Genomic DNA, 17,146 nt, shown 5'->3' on the forward strand with positions numbered 1-17,146 from the left:
AGGGCAAGTTTATTGTAGGCTAGGGGGTGTTTTTATTTTAGGGAGACTTTTTTATTTTTATAGGGCTATTAGATTAGGTGTAATTGTTTTTATTTTTGATAATTTTGTTTATTTTCTTTGTAATCTTTGTGTTTTTCATTTTTCGTGATTTTAGTGTTAATTATTTCTGGTAAACTTAGATTTTTAAAATTTTTCGTAGGATTTGTTTTTTTTAGTTGTAATTTAGATTTTTTAATTTTTTTCGTAGTGTGTTTTTTAAATTTGCAATTTAGATATTTTAATTGGTAGTATTTTTTATTTTATTAGAATAGTTATGTTTGGTTAATTTATAGTTTAATGTTAGGTTTATATTAATTTCACAGTTAAGTTTTTATTTATTTAAATAGAGTTATATTGTATTTTTAATTTAAAGTTAGGGGGTGTTAGGTTTAGTGGTTAATAGTTAATTTAGTGTTTTGCAGTGTGGGGGGGCGGCGGTTAAGGGGTTGATAGGTTTCTGTTTGTTTTCTGTTTGTTTTCTGTTTTCTGTTGTATATATATATATATTGTACCAAAATACTATCATATACTGTATATATACTGTATATGTATATATATATAAATATGTATTTATAAATTTATAGAACACATTCTGCAATGTACAGAACATTGGAATGTGAAAAATGCATAATTTCATGGTGGGTTAGCGCACATGAGAATATGCAATCAGGTTTATGCAAGAGTGGGGGCTTAGTTTTTTTCCCACTTTTTTTTCTCTGTTGACTTCTATGGTTAAATACGTTAATGGGGACACAATATTCTAACTTCGACTTTTTACGCTTATTGGGGTAGCGTGAGAGGAAAAAGTTTACTTTCAACTCATAATATGAGCGCAACCCGACAAGCGCAAAAAACTTACTTATAGTGGAGTTAATGCTTGAGCAGTATTGTTAATTTGTGCTTCACTTGTAATCTGGTAAATAAAAAACAAAACAAAGCTCTATTTCTGTTTAATTAGAGTGATAGCAAAAATGCTAAAAAATGCTATGGTCTTTTATGCAAGTTTTTCTCTTAAATTCCTGGTCCTTATTAAGAGGTTAATGATAAAAGATATGTAGCATGATTAGCCTTGAGAAGTCTGCAGTGTGCTCTTCAAGTTTTAAGAATTAGAATTTTTTTTTTATTGAAAATGGGGAGGGGTATAAATAATAAAAGTTGTTTCATTATCCTCAATTAAATATTTTATATAAAAATCTCAGGTCAAGTAGTGATGTGGTCTTTTCGCAATCAATTTCCATTGCGCAGTTATTACAAGTCTTGAAAAATCACGATTGCGCGCTCACATTTGCTTTTTACGCAACAATCCTTTCTGCGCTCGAAGAGCTGAAGTTAACAGTTTTGTGCAACATAAAATTTTCATGAAACACTTCCAAAATACAATACAAAGTACACTTACACTCATATTAACACTGTCTAATGAAAATTATAAAAAAACATATAATGCACACAAAAGTTATAAGGGCTCAAAGATACAAAATCTCGGGTGTTAGAAAAGAAAAGCAGACAAAGGGATTTTACATTGACATACATGCACATACATAGAGAAACATTGATTTATATGTATAAAGAAATGTTTAGCTACGGAGATAATGAAAACATTTTACTTTAAAATCTTATGCACATTAAACAATATCTCAGATGTATTTTCAATGTGATATTCGCATATAGATCTCAAGATATCTAGACATATATATATATATATATATATATATATATATATATATATATATATATATATTCATATACATATCTCTCAAATAGATATATCAGTCCAAAAATCATCACATATATAGAGAAATATTTATTTATAAATAAATAGAACATATTCCGTTGAGAAAACATTTTCGCAAAATTAAATATTCACATTTTTTTTATGTACACTTTCCGAGGAGAATACGTCATGGGTTTGTGCAAAAGATTAGGGGTTTTGTGTTTTTTTTTTATATTTGTCTTCTCCATTGACTTCTATGGGGAATACTGAACGCGCACACGATTTTGAAGTTTGTATTACGTGGCTTAACGCACAAGCAAAATAAGTTGTTTTGCAACTTATAATAGCTGCGCAACCCTAAATGCGGAAAAGTCATAACATGCGCTATATTTTCACAACTGATTTGCCACGTTACTTGTAATCTTCCATACGCGTTTAATGTTCCCTACTGGGAACGTGTCTGCCTGCTTTTTCCTAAATTGTAGCCATACTGTATGATCTTTTAGTCCTTGGAGATTTGAATGGTTTATTTTAAAATCAGAATTAACTAATGTACTGAATACATATATCATTTTGTTTTTTGTTGTTGTTTTGATTAGATTAATAATTTTAAAGTTTTCATTTTAGGTTGAAGGGGACAATGTAATGATTATAGATTTTAATAAAAAAAATTATAACAAGCTCGGAACTACAATATAGCTTCTGTTTGATGCTTTAAATTCTCAGATGCATTTATGCAAATAACTCTTAAAGGGTAATTAGACACTAAGGACAAGATTACAAGTGGTGCACTACTATTTATCGCTTTTTCTTGAGCGTAAACAAGTTTTTTGCACACGTCCGGTAGCACACCTATTACAATTTGAAAGTAAAAAGTTTGCACACAAGTAAATCCTGATGGACGCTAGCCAAAGGACTTAGAATATCATGAACACATTAACGGATTCTCCCAATAGACTTTAATGGAGAAGTGCAGAAGAAAAGACCTAACGCTTATAGCCTGCACGCTTACCCAACAGGAGTTATTAATGTTTTACATTCCAATGTTCTTCACATAAAGATTTTTTTTATTGTAAATATATTATTCTATATATGTGTATATATATATATATATATATATATATATATATTACAAACCTATACCTATATATCTTTTCCTATACATATATAGGTATCAATATTTATTTTACATTATCAGATACGTATAGAAATATATATTTAATAATACAAATTACATTTTTTTTTCTATGTGAATGTAAAATAAGCTTAAAGCGATTCATGTTTTGCACTTTGGGTTGGGTTAGTGCACATGAAGAATTAAGTTGCGTTTTTGAAATATTAAATATAAAATATAAAAAAATAGTAATGGTAATTATTAAAAATTATTATACATACAATATATATATATATATATATATATATATATATATATACATACAAAAAAGAGGTTTGTGGATTGGCTCAAAATCACAAAATCATGAAATCACACAAATCTCAAGGAATGTGCTTTGTAAACAATTAGTAATAATTTGGTAATAATATAGCCCAGATAGTATCATATAAAAGTCAAAACAATAATACAGAGTCTAAAACTGTAACAAGGACACCCCCCCTTGAGTGTTTCCAGACTGGTTGGTTGTTACACCCTGCCTGTAACCAATCTGCTCACATCCATGCAATGTGCTGTACTTTTTGACTACATAAAACTTCTGAAGTAACGGTATATACACCTACGATAACAGGACCACATCTTTGGACAAAGTCTGATAAGGAGACAAGATTTGCCTGCTGTCTGTGACTAGACTATACCTATACTGTGCGGCCCTTACCTCATACTGATTGAGGTAGAAGAGTGTAAGTATATACCCAAAAGGAACCAGGACCCTAGCATTCTATCTTTCTCATTTTTTCAACTGTCTGTGGATTTCATACAATCCATTTATTTTATATCATGTATTATCTGTTAGACTTTACTAATCTAGGTTTTTATTTTTGCATTTGACTACCCCTGCTTTGTAATTCCAACAGTTTTAGACTCTGTATTAATTGTTTCCACTTTTATATCATGCTATCTGGGATATATTATTACCAAATTATTACTAATTGTTCACAAAGTGCAATCCTTAAGATTTGTGTGATTTTGTGACTTTGTGATTTTGTGCCAATCCACTAACCTAATTTTTGTATAATTTTCCTTTGTATTGTGCTTCTGGATTTTTTTGGGGATTCAGAAAACACAAATAGTTGGATTTTGGCAGCATACCTTTGCATTGCAGCACTTATTTCTCAGCGCCAAGGTCACACTACCTCCTTTTTTTTCAGTTTCATATATTCATATATTCTATTGATTATTTAGAATTTTTATAGTATGTAAAATCATTTTTAATAATTATGATTAATATTTTTTAAAATTATATGTTTAATATTTCAAGAATGCGCTTTAAGATGACTAAAACTTCATGTTTACTTACCCGACCCCGCATTAAACTATTTATATTTATATCTAATAATGTTAATGTAAAATAGATATCTAGACATAGATATATAGAGGTACATACAGATTTATATAGGAATATATATTTTCAATAAAAAATAACTATATCCTGTATGTGAGGAACATTGGAATGTTAAATATGTACATATGTTCAGTAAATATACAGTAAAACACATAAATACATATGTACACACAAACACACACATATATCTATCTATATAAATATATATATATATATATATATATATATATATATATATATATATATAAATATATATATATATATATATATATACAGTATATAACTCAGCCAAAAAGAGAGAGTTGGAGCAACAGCAGAAGTATATAAAACTTAAACTTTTATTGTAGAGAAATATTAAAATCCATGGAGGATACGGATACAAAAATAGAGCTTACAGTATACGCGTTTCGGCTGGATGCCGTACTCACTACTGCTTAAAAAACTATTGCACACATGTTCATTTAAAAAGGGTGTACTCTACACCCATTGGTAAAACAAAACACACCTTTCTGATGACATTGCACTAAGTACCCGGGCTGTAAAACACCTAATACCTTAAACTCCCTTATACACAGTGAACCAAATTAACCCTATAATGACATTACTACGATCTAATTCATGACTAGCATCAACAAGTGAAATGTAAAACATGATACAGTCAGTAATTGACAATACATTGCATTACAAATTAGTTGAGACATTAAAGACAATAAGCTAGAAGTATATTTACAAAGCAAGAATTGCAAAAACATTCAAAATTGATTAGTATATTAGTTAGAAAGCTAGTGAATTAGCAAGACAAATTCAAATTTAAATACTAATTTGCTATCAATTAAATGTTTAAACTATGAATTTCAAGTCTATGGGTTGGAACTTCACAACACAAACTCAAAAAGCCTAATTTAGGTTTTAGTTTTCAATGAGTGCTAGGTACAATGAGTGCTAGGTACAATGAGTGCTGGTTACAATGAGTGCAAGGTTCAGTGTGTGCTTGGTATTGTGTGCTGGGTACAGCGTGTGCTGGGTACAATGTGTGCTGGATACAGTGTGTGCTGGGTACAGTGTGTGCTGGGCATAATGTGTGCTAGATACAATGTGTGCTAGGTACAATGTGTGCTAGGTTCAATGTGTGCTAGGTACCACGTGTGCTAGGCAAGGTGGGTGCTGGGCATGGCGTGTGCTAGGTACAGGGTGAGCTAGGTACAATGAGTGCTAGGTATCATGTGGCTAGGTACAATGTGTGCTAGGTATAATGTGTGCTAGGCACAGCATGTGCTGGATACAGCGCATCCACAGTACAGCGTAAACTATGAATTTCAAGTCTATGGGTTGGAACTTCACAACACCAACTCAAAAAGCCTAATTTAGGTTTTAGTTTTCAATATTTGAAGTTCAGATTTCAGAACTTAAAAATGTATATATATATATAGATACCATATTCCAAGTGCTAAATACTGAACCTAGGGGAACCTAAACAGACACATGTAATTGGGGTTCAACCTCATAACATAGGGTTGGAACATACTGCAACCATAATGAGAGAGGATAACCCTGAATATGTATATTATGTCATAATGAATTCATAATGAAGTATCTATCCAGTGTGAAAAACAACAGGTATCTATGTGTTTACTCAAAACAGTGGATGATAGATAATTACCCAGAGTCTTATTTCCACGATAGGAGCACCTCATGCCCTCTGAAACACAATCAACAAGCTTATCATCCGCCACAAGTAATTTGAATTACTATGTCACTGATAGACTGATAATCACAACTGTAATCTGTGACAAAGGTAATTTGACCCATATTGTTTTGTTTGTGTCTACTCTTCTTTTTATCCTCTAATAAGGATGTTCGTTCAATTGTCTATACTTCTCTGACTGTTCTAGTGTACACCTTTTTGGGGTATCCCCTTTTATTTAAACAATCTAAAAGACCTTTTTGGTGTTCCACAAACGTTTTGTTTGTAGAGCAAATTCTCTTAGCCCTGATCAGTTGACCCTTAGCTATAGAGTATGTCACATTCCTTGGATGGCAACTCCGGGCATGTAGTAACCAGTTGCCCGATATGGGCTTTCTATAGATGCTACTCTCAATCTCTCCTGATTTGGTACCTGTTAATGAGATGTCCAGAAAATTAATGGTAGTCTTTTGTACTTCAGAAGTAAATCAAAGATTGAGACTATTCTGATTGATATAAGCCAGAAACTCATTGATGCCTTCAAAATCACCACTCCATATGAATAGAAAGTCGTCTATGAAACGACCATAATATGAAATGCTTGATCTGAAGGGCTCCCCATCTCCATAGATGTGGGACAGCAACCACCAACCCATGTATAGGTTGACGTAAGAGGGGGCAAATTTTGCCCCCATTGCTGTCCCACACCTCTGGAGATAGAAGACCCCCTCAAATTCAAAGTAGTTGTGACACAACAAAAACCTGGTAACCTCAACCACGTATTCCTGAAAATCTGATCCTAAATTAGAATAATTAGCTAAGATGAACCGTAATGCTGTAAGACCAAGCTCATGGGGTATGGAGGAATACAAGGCAGTTACATCAACAGTCATCCAAAAATTTGACTGATCCCATTTTAAGTTGTTCATGGTTCTGAGCACATGCTTTGTGCCTTGTAAATAACTTGGGAGTGCTTATACTAATGGACAAAAAATAGCATCAACCCACTCACACATATGTTCAAAAAGGGATCCAATCCCACTCACAATTGGGCGACCCTTAACTCCCATCAAGAACTTGTGCACCTTCGGGAGATGATAGAACACAGGGGTCACTGGATGTTCTACATACAAATAATCCACGGTGTTCCTGTCTAGGAAAACTGCTTCTAAACCATCAACCAGAAGGTGCATAATTCAGTTTGATATCGTGTTGTGGGACTGGCAGGAAGAACAGAATATTGTGTGACATCAGTAAGTTGACGTAAGGCCTCAGTCCTGTATGCCACTCTATCCTGTACCACAACAGAGCCACCCTTGTCGGCCACCTTGATTACAATATCCTTATTGTTTTGTAAATCCTTGATGGCCTGTCTCTCTGATTTGGAGAGATTATCATGTGATGGATTTCCAGCCTTTGAGGCCAGTAGTCTGAAATCCTTTTCAATTCTATTGTAAAATTTCTCGACTAGAGGGCCTCTGCTGTGGATCGGATAGAATTTAGAAGCTTTTTTGAAACCCCCAAAGTTAATAATCTGATTGTCAGTGGGATCCACTAAACCATCTCTGGCCAAGTTATCCAATGAAATGACATTGCATGTCTCTGGGGAAGAAAAATCAGTGTTTAAATTTAATTAATTCTCAGCATTTGAGATTTAATTACAGAAGCCTGATCTGGTGAAAATTTTTTATTACAATCAGAAAAATGTTTCCTTAGCGTGATGTTTCTTACTAATTTGTTCACATCAAGCATGGTTCTGAATAAGTTAAACCTGGTAGCTGGTACAAAACCTAGGCCTAGATTTAATAGTCTAATCTGGGAATCATTCAGTACAACACTGGATAAATTAATCACATTGAGGGTTTGTACTTGTTGGTAGGTTTTGCACCCCTCAGCGGGTACCAATTCTGTTGAGTGTGAGTGTTCCCTCCCCCTTGCTGGTTCCTCGGGATCAATGGAAAAATCCGTTCTAGCTGACTATTGTTAGGTTCCTGCAGCACATAATGCACCTGTGTAAATAGAAGCTGACCCTGTGGGAGGAATGTCGCTAGTTGTGGTGCTATATTTGATGTTATCCTTGGGTCTCACGGATAGTGGTGCTGTATTAATTTGTGTTGGATTATCCTGTGTAGTTTTTAAAATACCTGGTTTGTATTTGCTTTTATCCCTGTCTGAGTGATATCGTTCATCACCTGATTTGGCATCACTATCTGAGAAGGTGACCCTATGACCACTATTAGATCTATGTTCCTGATTCCTATTGCGAGATCTCCCTTGACTCCTGTTTCTATTATTGTGTCTGTGTCTGTGTGTATTGAACCTCTGAGTCCTGTTCTAAACATGTACAGTATTTGTATCATAGTCTGCCTGGTCACACAGATATTTTGTGTGTTTGATGTTTATTACCATGTTTTTAGTTTCCTCAACTGACTTTTTAAGAACCCCATCAAATCTGGGATAATATACCTCATGCTTACGCTTGTTTAATTCAACTTGTATCACATTAATATCCTCTCTCACATTACTCAATAATTTAGTCTTGTAAACAACCAACAAAACCATTAATCTAGTAGAACAATCATTAAGTATTTTGTTCCAGGAATTAACAAAATCAATGTCCTCCAGCTCAAAGGTGGCATACTTGGAAATCCTGAGACCTAGGTACATACTTCAAATCTATTTATTTGCCTAGGGTCCAAATGTCCCATTGTAATTTTGTCTCTTTTATACATAGTTTGTCCATATCCTGGAATAAATCACTCAAAGCAAAGTCTGATTTGCGGGTAGAAAATATCTTAGCCAATTCTGTAGTGGGTTTATCTCTAATAGCCACTGGTAGAAGGGAGTAAAATTGTGGGTCCTCCATTATTTAGAAATAAGCCTTCAAATAATTAAGCCCAATATCCAGCAGTGCTGCCTATAAAAAAACATTTCAAATTACTTGTGGTGGATGATAAGCTTGTTGATTGTGTTTCAGAGGGCATGAGGTGCTCCTATCATCGAAATAAGACTCTGGGTAATTATCTATCACCCACTGTTTTGAGTAATCCTAAAGCCATAACCAGCTCTTGGCTAGCAACCAAGGGTATGTTCAGATGTGGGAGTAATAGATGCAAAGCTTGTGATTATATTATCATTGCTGACACCTTCACTTCATCAGTTACACAAAGTTCCTATGACATTAACTACTGTCTCAATTGTACTTCACATCATGTAATATACTTGATCACTTGCATTCTTTGTAATGTTCAATATGTGGGTCTTACCACAAGAGACATCAGGTCTTGAATCAGGGAACATCTGTCTACCATCAATGTAGGTAAATCTACATCACCGATAGTACAACACTTTGTAACCAAATATCTAAAAGATGTATCTTCATTTAGATGGTTAGTGATAGATTATATTCCATACCCTAAAAGGGTGGAGACAGGCAGAGATTATTGGAAAAGCGAGAAATGCTCTGGATTTTCAAATTGTCAACCAAGTTCCCTCTAGGTCTAAATGCAGAGTTTGATCTCATACATTTTTGGGACTAAGTATTGGTAACATATTATATATCATCCTTTTATTATATTCATTGTAATAACATATTCTGCATATATTTTACATCCTGACTAATGCTCATTGCTATTTCTCTGTCAACACATAGATACTTGTTGTTTTTCACACTGGATAGATACTTCATTATGAATTCATTATGACATAATATACATATTAAGGGTTATCCTCTCTCATTATGGTTGCAGTATGTTCCAACCCTATGTTATGAGGTTGAACCCCAATTACATGTGCCTGTTAAGGTTCCCCTAAGTTCAGCATTTAGCACTTGGAATATGGTATCTATATATATATATATATATATATACATTTTTAAGTTCTGAAATCTTAACTTCAAATATTGAAAACTAAAACCTAAATTAGGCTTTTTGAGTTGGTGTTGTGAAGTTCCAACCCATAGACTTGAAATTCATAGTTTAAACATTTGAATGATAGCAAATTAGTATTTAAATTTTGAATTTGTCTTGCTAATTCGCCAGCTTTCTAACTAATATACTAATCAATTTTGAATGTTTTTGCAATTTTTGCTTTGTAAATATACTTCTAGCTTATTGTCTTTAATATCTCAACTAATTTGTAATGCAATGTATTGACAATTACTGACTGTATCATGTTTCATATTTCACTTGTTGATACTAGTCATGAATTAGATCATAGTAATGTCATTATAGAATTAATTTGGTTCACTGTGTATTAGAGAGTTTAAGGTATTAGGTGTTTTACAGCCCGGGTACTTAGCGCAACGTCATCAGAAAGGTGTGTTTTGTTTTACCAATGGGTGTAGAGTACACCCTTTTTAAATGAACATGTGTGCAATAGTTTTTTAAGCAGTAGTGAGTACGGCATCCAGCCGAAACGCGTATACTGTAAGCTCTATTTTTGTATCCGTATCCTCCATGGATTTTAATATTTCTCTACAATAAAAGTTTAAGTTTTATATACTTCTGCTGTTTCTTCAACTCTCTCTTTTTGGGATTCTCATAAATTTTTGGGACTAAGTATTGGTAACATATATCATCCTTTTATTATATTAATTGCAATAACATATTCTGCATATATTTTACGTCCTGACTAATGCTCATTGCTATTTCTCTGTCAACACATAGATACTTGTTGTTTTTCACACTGGATAGATACTTCATTATGAATTCATTATGACATAATATACATATTCAGGGTTATCCTCTCTCATTATGGTTGCAGTATGTTCCAACCCTATGTTATGAGGTTGAACCCCAATTACATGTGTCCGTTTAGGTTCCCCTAGGTTCAGCATTTAGCTTTTAGAATATGGTATCTATATATATATATACATTTATTTATTTATTTATTTTAAATGAATATTTATTCAGTTTTACAAAGTAAGGTTACACTTGGGGACACGCAGGATCCCTGTTCAAACATAAACAGACAAAAAGGAACGGACACGCAGGGCCGGTTGCAATAGCTGTCAAAACATTGATACATCAAGTAAATTGTAGGGATTTGTGGTGAAAATAATTCACCAAGATTGAACCCTAGTGTGGGCTCAGAATATGGGGGGGGGGGGAGGTGATGCTTATAAATTAAATTTAATGTTCCAAAGAGCAAGTCAGGAAAAAATTGCTGTACTATGTAGTAATGGGTATGTCCATATAGATTGAGATCAGGTTCTGCCAACATCTAGAGATGTGAATAACATGAAAAATTTCCAGAGACAAGTGAGATGCAAATTGTACCCAGTACACACTGTACGTAGCACCCACTGTACCTAGCACTCATTGCGCCTAGCCCACACTGAACCTAGCACTCATTGCACTCAGCACGCATTGTACCTTGCACACGCCATACCCAGCTCACACCGTACCCAGCACACGTTATACCTAGCACACGGTGTACTTGGCACACGCCGTACCCAGCACACACCATGCCCGGCGCACATAATACCTAGCACATACTGGACTTAAACAGACAGTTTATTCAAAAAATGTCTCCAATTTAATTTGTTCCCAATGATCCACTTAACCTGCTGGAGTGTATTAAATTGTTTAGAAGTAGCTCCTTTACCCTTATATTGAAAATAGTTGATTTAGCATGTGGTATCCCCACCTATTCTGAAAGTTTGTGGCCGCAGGTCCCAGCTATAGATAAGCTTTGTAAACACAGCCAGCAGAAGAGATTATACTCCCAGTGGGATATAGCAGAGATAAGGTAATAAAATGTGGATTTTCCATTGTTCTCTCCAAGTACTGGTGATTGGTTTATGGACACAGATATAATATAAAGAAGAATGTATATGTACACAATGTGATAAATTAATGAGATCTGATTATACCTACAAGCTCAACCCATTTTATTAGGTTGTGGCTTCAAAACACAAAATCAGAGCATTAATATACACAATTAAACCTTTAAAAGCTAATTTTCATACATTTTTACTCTGCAGTTGGTAAAAAAAGCAATTGTAAACACATTAAGGGAAACACTATTTTACAGTATACTGTCCCTTTAACACTCATTGTACCCAACATACTTTGTACCCAGCACACACTGCACCCAGCACACACAATACCAAGCACACACTGCACCCAGCACTCATTGTACCTAGCACTCATTATACCTAGCACACACTGTACCTAGCACTCATTGTACCTAGAACACATTGTACCCGGCACACGTTGCACCTAGCACACATGGTACCTAGCACACATTGTACCTAGCACACATTGTACCTAGCACACAGTATACCCAGCACACATTGTACCTAGCACACATTGCACCCAGCACACATTGTACCTAGAACACATTGTACCTAGCACACAGTATACCCAGCACACATTCTACCTAGCACACATTGTATCTAGCACACACTGTACTTAACACACACTGTACCTCGCCCACGCTGTACTGTGGACGCGCTGTATGCAGCACAAGCTGTGCCTAGCACAGATTATACCTAGCACACCTTGTACATAGCACACATGATACCTAGCACTCACTGTATCTAGCTCACACTGTACCTAGCACACGCCGTACCCAGCAGCCGCCTTGCCTAGCACATGCGGTACCTAGCACACATTGATCCTAGCACACATTATACCTAGCACACATTATACCTAGCACACATTGTACCTAGCACACGCCATACTTAACACACACTGTACCTAGCCCACACTGTACCTAGCTCTCACTGTACCTAGCACACGCTGTACTGTGGATGCGCTGTATCCAGCACATGCTGTGCCTAGCACACATTATACCTAGCACACATTGTACCTAGCCACATGATACCTAGCACTCATTGTACCTAGCTCACCCTGTACCTAGCACACGCCATGCCCAGCACCCACCTTGCCTAGCACACGTGGTACCTAGCACACATTGAACCTAGCACACATTGTACCTAGCACACATTGTATCTAGCACACATTATGCCCAGCACACACTGTACCCAGCACACACTGTATCCAGCACACATTGTACCCAGCACACGCTGTACCCAGCACACAATACCAAGCACACACTGAACCTTGCACTCATTGTAACCAGCACTCATTGTACCTAGCACTCATTGTACCTAGCACTCATTGAAAACTAAAACCTAAATTAGGCTTTTTGAGTTTGTGTTGTGAAGTTCCAACCCATAGACTTGAAATTCATAGCTTAAACATTTAATTGATAGCAAATTAGTATTTAAATTTGAATTTGTCTTGCTAATTCACTAGCTTTCTAACTAATATACTAATCAATTTTGAATGTTTTTGCAATTCTTGCTTTGTAAATATACTTCTATCTCATTGTCTTTAATGTCTCAACTAATTTGTAATGCAATGTATTGTCAATTACTGACTGTATCATGTTTTACATTTCACTTGTTGATGCTAGTCATGAATTAGATCGTAGTAATGTCATTATAGGGTTAATTTGGTTCACCGTGTATTGGGAAGTTTAAGGTATTAGGTGTTTTACAGCCCGGGTACTTAGTGCAACGTCATCAGAAAGGTGTGTTTTGTTTCACCAATGGGTGTAGAGTACACCCTTTTTAAATGAACATGTGTGCAATAGTTTTTTAAGCAGTAGTGAGTATGGCATCCAGCCGAAATGCGTATACTGTAAGCTCTATTTTTGTATCCGTATCCTCCATGGATTTTAATATTTCTCTACAATAAAAGTTTAAGTTTTATATACTTCTGCTGTTGCTTCAACTCTCTCTTTTTGGCTGAGTTATATTTTGCCTACTCGAAGCAACACCACCTTCAAAGTGATTGTCTATTACTTGGCTATACCGGGACTGTTTGCAGTTTGGTACCTGTCATATTGCTAAGGATGTGAGCCTCCTGCCCTCCCGTACGAATAGATGGAGTCCATAAGGTGAGAGTGGAACTTTCGGTTGTTTACCTGCTGAGAGCGGATGTACCGGACAAGCACACGGATACCGTGATTCCACCAGGACCACCCATACAGTACAGCAAGGAGGGACAACTACGGACGCCGCACAGCGGGCTTTCGATGCTCACCAGCTGAATAGGGTCCACAGTGATGTCACACGCTGACAACGTCGGAGTCGAAGTGGAGATTGAATTGTAAGCTGTGGATGCTGCAGCCTGAGAAGTATAATTCCTTTCCTTTCTCTCCTGCTTCATTGATTGTAGACACTGACTGTTTGCAAGATATTTGTGATTGCACAGGTATCTTTTCTGCTCAAAACCTACATAGTAGGACTTGTCCATGCTGTTCCGGATACAGTGACTGAATGACAAAATAATCACTACATTAAGCCTTTACCATACCTGGCATTTCTTCTGGTTACTATATATATATAGATATAATATATATATATATATATATATATACACACAGTATATATATATATATATATATATATATATATATATATATATATATATATATATACATATACTGTATATACATACATACATACATACATACATAAATGTAGGGTTCCAAAATGGTGGCACCCATCATTATAGGGAAGTGCATTTTGAAAGGGACACTCAAGTCAAAATAAAACTTTATTGATTCAGATAGCCCATGCAATTTTAAACAACTTTTCAATTTATTTCCATTAACAAAATGTGCACAGTCATTTTAGAGTTCCAGTTGAGCATGTTCAAGAATTCACAGAATATATGTATATGAATTTGTGATTGGCTGATGGCTGTCACATGATGCATTGGGAGTGGAAATAGATATAACTTTGAAATCTGTCAGAAAAAAATCTACTGCTCATTTCAAGTTCAAACTAAGTTATATTGCATTGTCTTTTTTTATCAGCAGTTGATTATGCAAAGCTACTGTATTTACTGGTCCTTTAACATATTTGGGCCTAGATTTGGAGTTTGGCGGTAAAAGGGCTGTTAACGCTCCGCGGGCTTTTTTCTGGCCGCACCATAAAATTAACTCTGGTATCGAGAGTTCAAACAAATGCTGCGTTAGGCTCCAAAAAAGGAGCGTAGAGCATTTTTACCGCAAAAGCAACTCTCGATACCAGAGTTGCTTACGGACGCGGCCGGCCTCAAAAACGTGCTCGTGCACGATTCCCCCATAGGAAACAATGGGGCTGTTTGAGCTGAAAAAAAACCTAACACCTGCAAAAAAGCAGCGTTCAGCTCCTAACGCAGCCCCATTGTTTGCTATGGGGAAACACTTCCTACGTCTGCACCTAACACTCTAACATGTACCCCGAGTCTAAACACCCCTAACCTTACACTTATTAACCCCTAATCTGCCGCCCCCGCTATCGCTGACCCCTGCATATTTTTTTAACCCCTAATCTGCCGCTCCGTAAACCGCCGCCACCTACGCTATCCCTATGTACCCCTAATCTGCTGCCCTAACATCGCCGACCCCTATATTATATTTATTAACCCCTAATCTGCCCCCCTCAACGTCGCCGACACCTGCCTACACTTATTAACCCCTAATCTGCCGAGCGGACCTGAGCACTACTATAATAAAGTTATGAACCCCTAATCCGCCTCACTAACCCTATCATAAATAGTATTAACCCCTAATCTGCCCTCCCTAACATCGCCGACACCTAACTTCAATTATTAACCCCTAATCTGCCGACCGGAGCTCACCGCTATTCTAATAAATGTATTAACCCCTAAAGCTAAGTCTAACCCTAACACTAACACCCCCCTAACTTAAATATAATTTTTATCTAACAAAATAAATTAACTCTTATTAAATAAATGATTCCTATTTAAAGCTAAATACTTACCTGTAAAATAAATCCTAATATAGCTACAATATAAATTATAATTATATTATAGCTATTTTAGGATTAATATTTATTTTACAGGCAACTTTGTAATTATTTTAACCAGGTACAATAGCTATTAAATAGTTAAGAACTATTTAATAGTTACCTAGTTAAAATAATAACAAATTTACCTGTAAAATAAATCCTAACCTAAGATATAATTAAACCTAACACTAGACTATCAATAAAATAATTAAATAAACTACCTACAATTACCTACAATTAACCTAACACTACACTATCAATAAATTAATTAAACACAATTCCTACAAATAAATACAATTAAATAAACTAGCTAAAGTACAAAAAATAAAAAAGAACTAAGTTACAGAAAATAAAAAAATATTTACAAACATAATAAAAATATTACAACAATTTTAAACTAATTACACCTACTCTAAGCCCCCTAATAAAATAACAAAGCCCCCCAAAATAAAAAATTCCCTACCCTATTCTAAATTAAAAAAGTTACAAGCTCTTTTACCTTACCAGCCCTGAACAGGGCCCTTTGCGGGGCATGCCCCAAGAATTTCAGCTCTTTTGCCTGTAAAAGAATAAATACAATACCCCCCCCCCCAACATTACAACCCACCACCCACATACCCCTAATCTAACCCAAACCCCCCTTAAATAAACCTAACACTAAGCCCCTGAAGATCTTCCTACCTTGTCTTCACCATACCAGGTTCACCGATCCGTCCTGAAGAGCTCCTCCGATGTCCTGATCCAAGCCCAAGCGGGGGCTGAAGAGGTCCATGATCCGGTCAAAGTCTTCATCCAAGCGGGGCAGAAGAGGATCTTCCATCCGATTGAAGTCATCATCCAGGCGGCATCTTCTATGGTCTTCCATCCGGAGCGAAGCGGCAGGATCCTGAAGAACTCCAGCGCGGAACATCCATCCGGACCGACGACTGAACGACGAATGACTGTTCCTTTAAGGGACGTCATCCAAGATGGCGTCCCTCGAATTCCGATTGGCTGATAGGATTCTATCAGCCAATCGGAATTAAGGTAGGAATTTTCTGATTGGCTGATGGAATCAGCCAATCAGAATCTAGTTCAATCCGATTGGCCGATCCAATCAGCCAATCAGATTGAGCTCGCATTCTATTGGCTGATCGGAACAGCCAATAGAATGCGAGCTCAATCTGATTGGCTGATTGGATCGGCCAATCGGATTGAACTAGATTCTGATTGGCTGATTCCATCAGCCAATCAGAAAATTCCTACCTTAATTCCGATTGGCTGATAGAATCCTATCAGCCAATCGGAATTCGAGGGACGCCATCTTGGATGACGTCCCTTAAAGGAACAGTCATTCGTCGTTCAGTCGTCGGTCCGGATGGATGTTCCGTGCTGGAGTTCTT

This window comes from Bombina bombina, chromosome 11, assembly GCF_027579735.1.
Source record: "Bombina bombina isolate aBomBom1 chromosome 11, aBomBom1.pri, whole genome shotgun sequence".
In the NCBI taxonomy this organism is placed as follows: Eukaryota; Metazoa; Chordata; class Amphibia; order Anura; family Bombinatoridae; genus Bombina; species Bombina bombina.